The sequence below is a fragment of the Vigna umbellata genome, chromosome 7 (assembly GCF_029865625.1).
Source record: "Vigna umbellata cultivar VRB3 chromosome 7, Vumbellata_1.0, whole genome shotgun sequence".
NCBI classification, from domain to species: domain Eukaryota; kingdom Viridiplantae; phylum Streptophyta; class Magnoliopsida; order Fabales; family Fabaceae; genus Vigna; species Vigna umbellata.
Window position 1 is genome coordinate 43,131,196 of NC_142171.1, and position 11,691 is coordinate 43,142,886.

At 30.4% G+C, this 11,691-nt stretch overlaps 1 pseudogene; it reads right to left on the bottom strand.

Annotated features, from left to right (window-relative positions):
- Positions 1-3,733: 3,733 nt before the first annotated feature.
- On the bottom strand, positions 3,734-5,245 carry LOC148196097 (zinc finger BED domain-containing protein DAYSLEEPER-like; annotated as a pseudogene).
- Positions 5,246-11,691: the final 6,446 nt, after the last annotated feature.

Genomic DNA, 11,691 nt, shown 5'->3' on the forward strand with positions numbered 1-11,691 from the left:
AGAATGGAATGGCTTGTATTACTACCATTCAGATCTGCCACCAGACCTGGAAAATAACACCTTTTTTTTCTTGATTCAATAAAGACCAGCATGGAAAAGGTCTTCCTACATCATTGTCGCCTTGGACATCCTTCCTTTAGGGTCAGAAAATTGTTATTCCCATCCCTTTTGAGCAAATTAGATTTGGCAAGTCTCAATTGTGATGTGTGTGAACTTGCTAAGCACAAACGTGTTCCTTTTTTAGTTAGTAATAATAAGAGCACTTTTCTCTTTTATTTAATTCATACAGATGTGAGGGGTCCCTCAACTGTCCTAAATGTTTCTGGTGCCCGTTGGTTTCTTATCTTTATAGATGATTGTACTCGTGTCATATGGGTTTTCTTACTAAAACAAAAATATGAAGTCAGTTATGTGGTTCAACGTTTTTTCTCCATGGTAAAAAATCAATTTGGTGTTAGCATTAAGAGGATTAGATCCGATAATCCTACAAATTACTTTAATCATGGTATTATTTCCTTTTGTCAAAAATGAAGGCATAGTTCATGTGTCATCTTGTGTCAAAACACCTCAACAAAATAGGATTGTTGAGAGGAAAAATGGACACCTTCTAGACCAAACTCAAGCCCTTCTTTTTCAACATAAGGTTCCTAAAATGTTTTGGGGGAGGTTGTTATCACTACCTGTTATCTAATTAATATACTACCTTCTAGTATTCTAGCTTCCAAAAGCCCTAAGGAGGTTCTGTCCTCTTTTTATCCTAATGTGTCCACATCCAACCACCTTATTCCAAGAATATTTGGGTGTGTTTCTTTTGTCCATGTGCACAGTAGTGATAGAGGTAAACTTGATCCTAGAGCCTTAAAATGTGTTTTCATAGGATACTCATCAACACAAAAAAGGATATAAATCATATCACCCACCATCCAAAAAGTTCTTTGTGTCTAGAGATGTCACCTTTTTTGAACACCAAAGTTACTTCCACCATCTTCAGGGGGAAACTGCAAGAAATAAAGATGATCTTCTTATGCTCCTTGACTTGAGTTTAGGACCAAAAATAGGGACTAAAAGTGTAACAGCTGAGAAGGAACCCACTCAAGATGGAGTTGATGTAAGATTTGGGAAAAAAATGGTTTATATAAGGAAGACAAAGGTCATTCCAGAATCTGTCCATGTCCAACAATCCAACCCAGCATTACATGAGGTAATTAACCCTAATCTTTTAATCTCCATTGAACCAACATTTGATTTTCAGAATCTGCAGGAACCCGAATCCAGTCCAGCACCACTTTATGAGAACTTATACATTCCAATTGCCTTTAAGAAAGAAACTAGGAAATGTACACTAAGCCATTATACCCTTTAGCATATTACTTATCCTTTAAAAACTTATCACCTACCCATAAAACCTTCCTCACAAGCCTAAACACCACAAACATACCTACCTCTTTATCTGAGGCAATGAGTGATAAAAAATGGAAACAAGCCATGGATGTGGAAATGGAAGCATTAGAAAAGAATAGTACTTGGGATTTGGTTGCTCTCCCAAATGCAAAAAAACCAGTAGGATGCAAGTGGGTATATACTATAAAATACAAGGGTGATGGATCCATTGAGAAGTACAAAGCAAGGTTAGTAGCTAAGGGATTCACTCAAACTTATGGAGTGGATTACATGAAAACCTTTGCTCTAGTTGCAAAAATGAACACAGTTATGGTGATATTATCCCTAGCTGCTAATTATGGTTGGAACTTGCAACAATTTGATGTTAAAAATTCCTTCCTTCATGGAGAAATTGAAAAGGAGATTTACATGGAATTGTCCCCTGGATATAAGGGAAAAACAACTACTAACATTGTTTGAAAGCTAAAAAAGGCTTTGTATGGGTTGAAACAATCACCACGAGCATGGCTTGGGAGGTTTACTAAAGTTATGATAGGTATGGGCTTTAAACAAAGTCAAGGAGACCACACTTTGTTCATTAAACACTCTAAGTCAAGGGGAGTAATCGTGTTACTAGTGTATGTGGATGATATTATAGTGACTGGGGATGATGAGGAGGAGCAAAAGTTGTTAGGCCAACATCTAGCCAAGGAATTTGAAATTAAGACCTTGGGAAAATTAAAGTACTTTTTGGGAATTGAAGTGGCTCATTCTACAAAGGGAATATTCATATCTCAACAGAAATACATCACTGATTTGTTGAAAGAAACCGGTAAGACAGCATGCAAGCATGCAAGTACACCAATTGATCCTTGCATGAAATTGGGAAATGTAGAAGAAGATACTACAGTTGACAAGGAAATGTATCAAAGGCTAGTTGGTAGACTGATTTATTTATCTCACACTAGACCTGATGTTGCATTTTTCGTGAGTCTAGTTAGCCAATTCATGTGCCAATCGAAGGAGGTTCACTTACAAGATGTACTAAGAATTGTACACTATTTGAAAGGAACCCAAGCAAGGGAATTTTGTTTGAAAGAAATGGGAATGTAAGTCTAAAAGCATATACAAATGCAGACTATGTAGGGTCAATTGTGGATAGGAGGTCAACTATGGGATATTGCACTTTCCTTGGAGGGAATCTCGTGACTTGGAAAAGTAAAAAACAAAATGTGGTAGCCAGATCCAATGCTGAAGCAGAATTCAAGGCAATGGCATAAGGGATATGTGAACTACTTTGTCTGAAGATTATCTTGGCAGACTTAGGAATAAAATTGAATGAACCAATGAGACTCTATTATGATAACAAATATGCTATTAGCATAGCTCATAATCCAATGCAACATGATAGAACCAAACATATTGAGGTGACAAACATTTTATCAAAGAAAAATTATACAGTGGTCTAATTTGCACTCCATATGTCTCTTCACAAGACAACCTTGTAGATATTTTAACGTAGCGCCTAAACAGCAACAACTTTGAGAGTATTGTTTCCAAGCTGGGAATGGAAAGTACTTATTCACCTACTTGAGGGGAAGTGTTAGAATCTATTTTATTTCTGTCAGAACCATTGTTTTTTATTAGTTATATATTTTTTTCTTATTTAACATATTATAATTATTGTGAATAATGGGGATATCCCTGAATCATAGGAATTTAGTTGTCTAGGAGTTATTATTATGCTTCCTAAAATAGCTTCCTAGCCTTGTATATATGGATTGTATTCTCAACATAATAATATATGAGATTCTACCCTAAATTGTGAGATGGTACATAAAACCTTAGAACCTGAAATAATAGAAATGATTTGGTGGGATAAGTTGGAAGTTCAAAGTCAACCTAGGTTAACTGAGTTAGAAGAGGATGGTCAGTTTGAGTGTAATGGTGAAGGTTAAAAACACTTAGAAGAAGGGGTCAATTGGAGGTTGATGGTGAACTTGGGTTAGAAGATTTACAAGTGGGTGGTTAGTTGGAAGGTGGTAAAGGTGAAAAGTACACAAAGTAGAGGGGTAAGTTGAAGGGTAATGGTGAGCATGGTGGGTTAGAAGATTTACAAGAGGGTGGTGGACAATTGGAAGTTGATGATGAAGGTGTAAAACAAGTGGAGGAGGGTGGTCAGTCAGAGGATGATAGTGAAGGTGGAAAACAGGTGAAGGAGGGTAGTCAGTTAGAGGATGGATATGATTTTGAGTTAAAGAAAGTAGATGATGATGATAATGATAGTGAATTTGAGTTAGAGCATGTACACGGTGACAATGATAGTGAATGTGAGTCTTTGAGTTAAGAAAGACTAATTGATGTCAGCATTCAATGTGACATAGATAGTGATATGAATAATGAACGGGATGGTAATATTCAATGTGAAAAAGGGAAGTGTTGTAGAAGACCTTGTTGGGACTTCAAGAACAAAAGTCAGAGAAGAAGAGTGCAATAGACCAGGTGAAACTTCAAGGGCAAACATCACAAAAGAACAGTGTAGTGATTCAAATTATGGTGTCCCTGGACTGTAGGATATTGAGTGCCATTTAGATGAGTTGGTTAGTGCTACAAATACTGAGGAGGAAAGCGTTGATAAAGAGGGCTATATTAGGTTTGTAACGTTTTCAATAGTGTTGTCAAAACGGACGACCTGACTCAACACGACCACTTATTAGCGAGTCAAAAGAATTTCAACTAGACCCGACCCATAGGTTGGTGGGCAAAATGAGTTGGCTCACTATCTCACTTAATTACAAGTTTTTTTTTTCACTTCAAAAAATAACAATTTTTTTCTAATTAAAATCTAAATAAATTCCAGTTCAAAAATGATGTTAAACTCTAGAAACAATTCAAAATAAATAAATAAAATACAGTACAATCCAAAATCATCTTAAACTCCAAATATAATCCAAAAGCAAACACAAAAGGTAAAACAAATAAGTATCTAAAATTGATCATTTTTGTGTCACTTATCCACATATAAGATTATAGTCTTGAATGGATAAATTCACGATATTTTGTTCTCTTGAAGAGTGTTAACTAATAATATTGAAACACAAAGTAATAAATAATTAAATTAATTTCATAGTACTAATAATAATGTTACTTGTTAGTTCAAAATCATGCAACCAATTTTGAGTTAAAATGAGTGTCTTAACATTCTTTAGAAAAATGGAGGAAAGATATTTGGTTAACACACAAGAACCAATACTAAAGGCATACTCACTAGCAATTATAGTAATTGGAATGCGAAGAATGTTAAAAGCCATCTTAGATAAGTTTGGATAATGATCTCGACGATCCTTCCAATAACTCAATACATTCAACTCATCAAAACACTTTGGATCAAGATTCTCTGCATTAAATAAAGATCCAATTCAGACCTTTCGGTGTCATTAGCATGTAGGTTCAAATAATCAACATATTTTTAAGACATCATGAAACAAATTCAATATGTCATTCATCATAAGTAAGAAAAACAAATATACTTAATAAAATAAAGTAAGTTGAGAATTAAAACTTACATCAAATGCATCCCTCATTAGTTCATATTAGTAAAAGAAGGTTGTTGTGTTGTAAGAAAAACTTGAGAACTTAAAGTATTTGGCTCATTTGAATTTAATTTGACATATTCTTCAAACAACTTATGCATGTTATCTTTTAAAACAGTAATCTTGTCTTCATAAGTAGAAGGATTAATCTTTCTATAACAAAATCGAATTGCTTCAAACTTCATCCGTGGATCAAGAATAGCCCAAATAACAAGAATATGACAATATTGATCCCAATACTTACTAAACTTGTTCATCATAGTCAACAACATATCTTTAATCATCTGATCATCACTTTTTACACTTTTCTGCAATAAATATTCAATTTTTCAAACTTGCGTGAAGTAACGATTAAAAGTTGGATAAGAAGAACCTTAAATCAAATTAGTCATTACTTAAAATGGCTTCAAGAACTCAAACATTTTTTCAGCCCTTTTCCACTTATCATTTAATGGACAATGAGCATAATTTCTATCACGGATAGTTAAACTTTCAAAGACACATCAATATTTAATTGCACTCTCAAAAATAAGATATGTAGAGTTCCATCTAGTAGGAACATCCACTTTCAAACCTACTTTGGTATCGATACCCCTCACTTGAATAACACATTCTTTAAATGCAATTTTTCTTGCCTCCAATCCTTTCACATATTTTATATTCTCTCTAATCTTTTGCAAAGCATTAGAAGCCACCATTAATCCCTCATGCGCAATAATATTCAAGACATGTGCACTACACCTCACATATGATCACAATTACATATCAAGCTATTTTTCAATTTCAATTGTTCATCAAAATTTTTTCAACACTTTCTTGGCACTAGCATTGTTTAATGTGATAGAAAAAATCTTCCCATTTATTTTTCAGTCAAGCAATATAGAAAAATAATTGTGTCAAATCATGACCAGTATGTTGAGGTCCCATTTTACATAAGGCAATAATCTTACTACTCAACCTCCAACTAGCATCAACAAAACGAGTAGTCAAAGAAATAAACCCGTCTTGATTTATAAAAGTCCAACAATCAGATGTCAAACAAATTCTACTATGAGATTTACACATTGCAAGTTTCACTCTCTCTCTCTCTGTGTTCATGAAATTTCTTTGAAATATTAAACACAACTGTATTCCTACTTGGAACTCTTACTTCTGGATTTAAATATATAAGTAATTATTTAATCCACTTATATTCAAAAAAAAAATATATGGAAGCTCATGTTGAATAATAACCATTGAAATAAGGTAATCTCTTTTTGGTCAATTTCCCTAGATCATAATTTCTCAACATGATCAATTATCATTTTCCCAACATCATTCTTTTAATTTTTTTAGGACAAAACACTTTGACAAATGACGTAACATTATTGAAGTCCCTATTTTTATACCACCAACAACATACTCTACACCACATGCATTGCATTTTGCCTTTTCTTTATCATCTTAATACCAATTTTCGTAAAATAATCTCAAACTTTTGAAGTACTTATCCTAGGTCTCTTACTTTCTCTATCAAAATCATTATCCTCATTCTCAATATTTTTATGGTTGGTGGCAAAGAATCATTCAAATTATCATGAACACATTGATCATTTTCGGTTTTGAGAATTCATTTTGTTCTTTAATGATTATAAAATGTTTTAGAACTCGAAATCATGCATATTGATCTACATGCAAAAGATTAATAAGGGAATGTAGTAAATAGGGGTGCAAAATCCCCAATGCACAGATGTTTTAAACTTTCAAACTTCTGATAATTGACCATATTTTTGTTAATGATAACAGTGTCTATGACTTCGTATGCAATATGCACTGACATGACAAGATAAAGTGAAAATTTTCAAAGTTAAAAGTTAGAAAAATGGTTTGTATAAACCTTCAAGTCTACATTACATAATCACGTTGAATCAATCATTTCTAGGCATACAGCAAGAGAGACAAATGTTCCTTGAAGCTAATGACATATTTCTTCAAAAATAATTCTCGGTAATGCCAATATAGTAACCAAAACTTAATCTACTCCTAACCAAAATATATGTGGCAATTTCTAATGATGGCAAACCCATATCCTTAACTAGGAAACTCATTTTCTTCGTAATTGTATCCTTGGACAATTTTATAAAATTGGGCGTTCTAGCCCCACCTCGTATAAATCTCAAATCTCGATTCCCATGTCCTTTTACACATCGTTAAAGGCAATTGGACAACCATGACCTAAACAGATGATGGCGACCATGAGGAAAGTGAAGCAATGTGGTGGTTATTGAACCCAACTAGATGAACTTAGTGGTTGAGCGACGTAATGTAGGAAGCATTGATTAGAGATTTAGGTAAATTTTTTCAAATTTTTTATTTTAAAAAACAAAATTCTACGTCACAATGAATTATATCATTTAAAAAATTACATTAACGTGTCATGTTAATATATTTTTAACGTCCTTATGTAATTTAACAGTAGAGTCTTCAATTTTTTTAAATTAGAGACTTAATTAAGACAATAAAAGCTGATAGATCAATTTACAACTTCTAAAAAAAATAAGGACCTCAGCCATTATTAAACCAATTTTGAATTTTGTTTTGGAAAAAGATATGAAAGGTTGGAAGAAAGAGAGATCTGAAAGGAAAAGCTTCATATAACACTTCACCTTCTAAAATGAATCAGTGTAATCAACTACAGGTCTTGAAATTGCACAAGCGAGAAACGTAAAATTACACAAAACCCAAACATTACTTATACATTCAAAAAACTTAATGGGTAAAATAGGAAAATGCCAAACACATTGAACGGAAAAGGGAAAGAAGGACATAAGAGCCGTGATTTTACAGAAAAACCTAAAAAATTAACATGTGTCAAAGATTTAAATGAGGTGAATGAGTAAATTTAGTTGTCGTTTGTTTGTTTATATGTTATAGATGTTGAAAATTGGGAGCATATATGAATGTTTTGATTAAAAAAAGGCACAAATTATCTTAAACTCCTCTACAAAAAATTATTTCCCCATGAACCAAGAACGAGATCATTAAGATTTAATTTTATTAGAATTTCTATATATAATTACTATATTTATTGTTTAATCAATATTTTGTTTATATATATATATATATATATATATATATATATATATATATATATATATATATATATATATTCCTCACATTGATTCTTAAGCAAAACATAACTTCATTGATTATAATGTTTATTCTTTGAGTTATCATGATCAAGTTATTTACATTGGTTCTGGATGATCAAATTTTTATCGTATTTATTAGACATATAAATTATTGATTTTTCTCCTTATAACATAATTTAATCTTATTTTACAATTATAATTTAATAAAAAATATAAGATTAGATTATTATGCAAAGAATAACCAATAAGTATAAAAGAGAAACAATATTAACAATTCGTTAAGTAATAAAAGAAATATAAGTCGATTTATTTAAAACTCAAACGAAAGTTCTCTTCATACATAATTGAGAAGAAAAATATCCTGATTAAAACGAAACAAGGATCTCTAGACATATTGTTACTTAAAACTTTATTAGATTTTTATGTCGTAAAATTGAAACTATATTAATTATTAATTAAAGATTTACTTATCATATTTATTTCTATTTTGTATAATAGTTTCATATTTTTTATGAGTTGAAATTTAAGATAATTATTTTTTTTTTCATATTTTGAAACACTTTTTAAATATAAAACTAAGATAAAATTTTACGCTTTGAAACTAACCATACTTAAATATATAATAATTTATTCCAAAAATATCATTTGACAAACTTAAAAGAAGAAGGTTACCCTCCACCGAAAATTTCAAAGTTAGAATGACAATAATATCAAATATATATTCCTAAATATATTACTTTTGGATTAATGTTCTCATATTAAAATATTGTATGATATATATGGATGATGATGATAAGTTTAAAAAGGGTGTTAATTATGTAACACGGTGATTGATAAAAAAGTTAATGATTTAGGCTAAGCATTGATTTGTAAGCGTATTAATTTTTGTCTTAATGATTTACACTTTTTTGTTTTGATGTGATTTATGATAAGTTGCATGAGAATTGTGAATTATGAGATGGGACCATCAATTATTACACGGAAGGGGAACATCAAGGGTACAACATACTTCAAAAAATTAATTGCCTGTCCCAACCTCACAAACCAAACTGAATCACCGTAAATCGTCAACGTTATATAAGCCCCATACTCAATTACGTATCCAATTATAAACTAAATTAAAACTAATCTATATCATTATCATACTTAATCAAATCCTAAGCCTCTTTCTTCACTACTAATACAACTTTATTTCAAAATCTTTTTCGTAAATCATACGATAGTAATAGTAATTATCAACTAAAGTTTTCAAACCCTACAAAACATGCTACGCGTTTACAACAATATTGATTATCTACTGATTGTTGAATATTGTATGATAAAAAATATTATTTTTTAACGAAAGTACGCTAGAAATAAAAGTATATAATAAATTTAATATAGTTCAATATTTTAAAATATACATTTATGAATATTTAATAAAATTATAATTACTTAATGTTGTCCTATAATTACTTTTTGCAATAAAATACAAATCTCTTCGTAGCATATAATTTATACATACAAGAGGATTGTGGTAGCAACAAAAATAAACTATTTTTTTAATTTATGTATTAAAAAAGAACTTTGATGAATATTTATTTGAAAAGAAATATATTAACCAAAAGTCTCATAAAAGGAGACTAAGTACAGAATCAAACTTTAATTTTATTGTCATTAACAACGTAATAGTGGTGAAATCCATCACCAACATCAACCGTATAAGAAATAGTATCACACCTCACATACTTAATACGTGTAATTTTTCTGACAAAACTTTTTCATATAACTTTTTTTAAAAAAATTTCTTATAAAACATAATTACACAAGTCTCTTTATTATATATATATATATATATATATATATATATATATATATATATATATATATATATATATATATATATATATATAAAAGGTTATAAACAACAACACTCAAATCAACTTTTTATTTTTATAATAATTTTTTTTTGCGTATATTCAAAGTAATACTTTCTTGATTTTTTTACTTAATAATAATTCTTTTATATAAAGATATTAACAATAAAGAAACTTGTTATAATTTAAATATAGTTCACGTACAAGTAAAAATAAAAACATAAAATTTATATGATAAAACTTCTATAAATTAACACGTGTCTTATAAAGAAACTTATTTTATCAGTTTATTTATTTTTTAATAGAATTGTCATTTGATCTATGGATAATTGATAATGAATAAGTCTTATTTCACTTTTAAATAAGTTCATTTTTAGACGGTAATCAAATAAGAGAGTAAAAAAATATACTTTTTCAAAGTGGCTTAGAGTTAGATAGAAATCGATTTGATTTTATTATAAAATTTTATTTAATTTTTAAGAATAACACATTTATTATGTGTCAAGTTATTTTAGATTGAAAGTTGAGACAAGTTTGTCTAGATTGAAGCTCGAGACAATCTGACCCAGATCGAAGATTGAAAAGAGTTGACCTGAGTCGAAGTTTGAGATGTATTGTCTTGTGCCGAAAGTCGAAATGGGTTGTTCTCAACTAAAGGCCTAGGCAAGTCATCACAAATTGAAAGTTGAGACAAGCTGACTTAATTTGAAGGTTGAAACAGACTGGTCTAGATCAAAAGCTGTGGTAGGTGGCCCAAACCGAAGGTTGATACGGGTCTTCGTAAACCAAATATTGAGACGGGTTGGCCTAGGCTAAAGTTAAGACAAGTCATTCTAAGTTGAAGGTCGAGATAGATCGATCCAAGCCAAAGGTTAAGATAGATTGATCCAGGTCAAAGATCGAGATTAATAGGTCGGGTCGAAGGTTGAAATGGATTGTTCTAAGGGTTGAAACAAACCATCAATGACTAAAAGTCAAGACAAACCATCTCAATCTAAAGGTTGGTTTAGACCGACCTAAGACAAAGGTTGAGATACGTCGTTTTGGATAGAAATTTGAAACAAATTATCTCAGGTCAAAAGTTAAGATTGGACAACCCTAACTGAAAAATCAAAATAATTCAACTTAAACTGAAGGTCGTGACAAATAAATCTAAATAAGAGATAAAGATAAAATGACCCAAAATGAAAATGAGAACAAACATAGCCAGTTTAAAAATTAATATTTTTTGTTAAAAAAATTCATAATCCTTTCCTAACCTATGAAATTTTTGTGGTATGGATTTTTTTAATGAAAAACTTTTTAGTTTTATGAGCTGTTTTATCTCAACCCATATAAATCATAACCAAATATCATCAAATATGGCAAATTGACAACTCTGCCTTTATATAAATTACATAACATAAATCATAACCAAATATGATTAAATATGTCAAATTCACAACTCTACTTTTGTGTAAATTACATATATAAAGTGCATATTCAAACGAAAATACATATTTCCTTCATCAACATAAAAAGAAAAATCTAAATGGCATAAATAGAAGGAGCTGAGGACTAAACGAGATACATGAACTTTGGATTAAAAATTGAATTAGTATAATGTATGAATATGAATTATCCAGAGAAAGAAAAAAAGAAAAAGGGAGATGAAGTATAAAAAAATCTTGTAAATTTTGAATGGATGACAATAGATGAGAAGAATATATAGAAAAAGGGGGAAAAGAAATA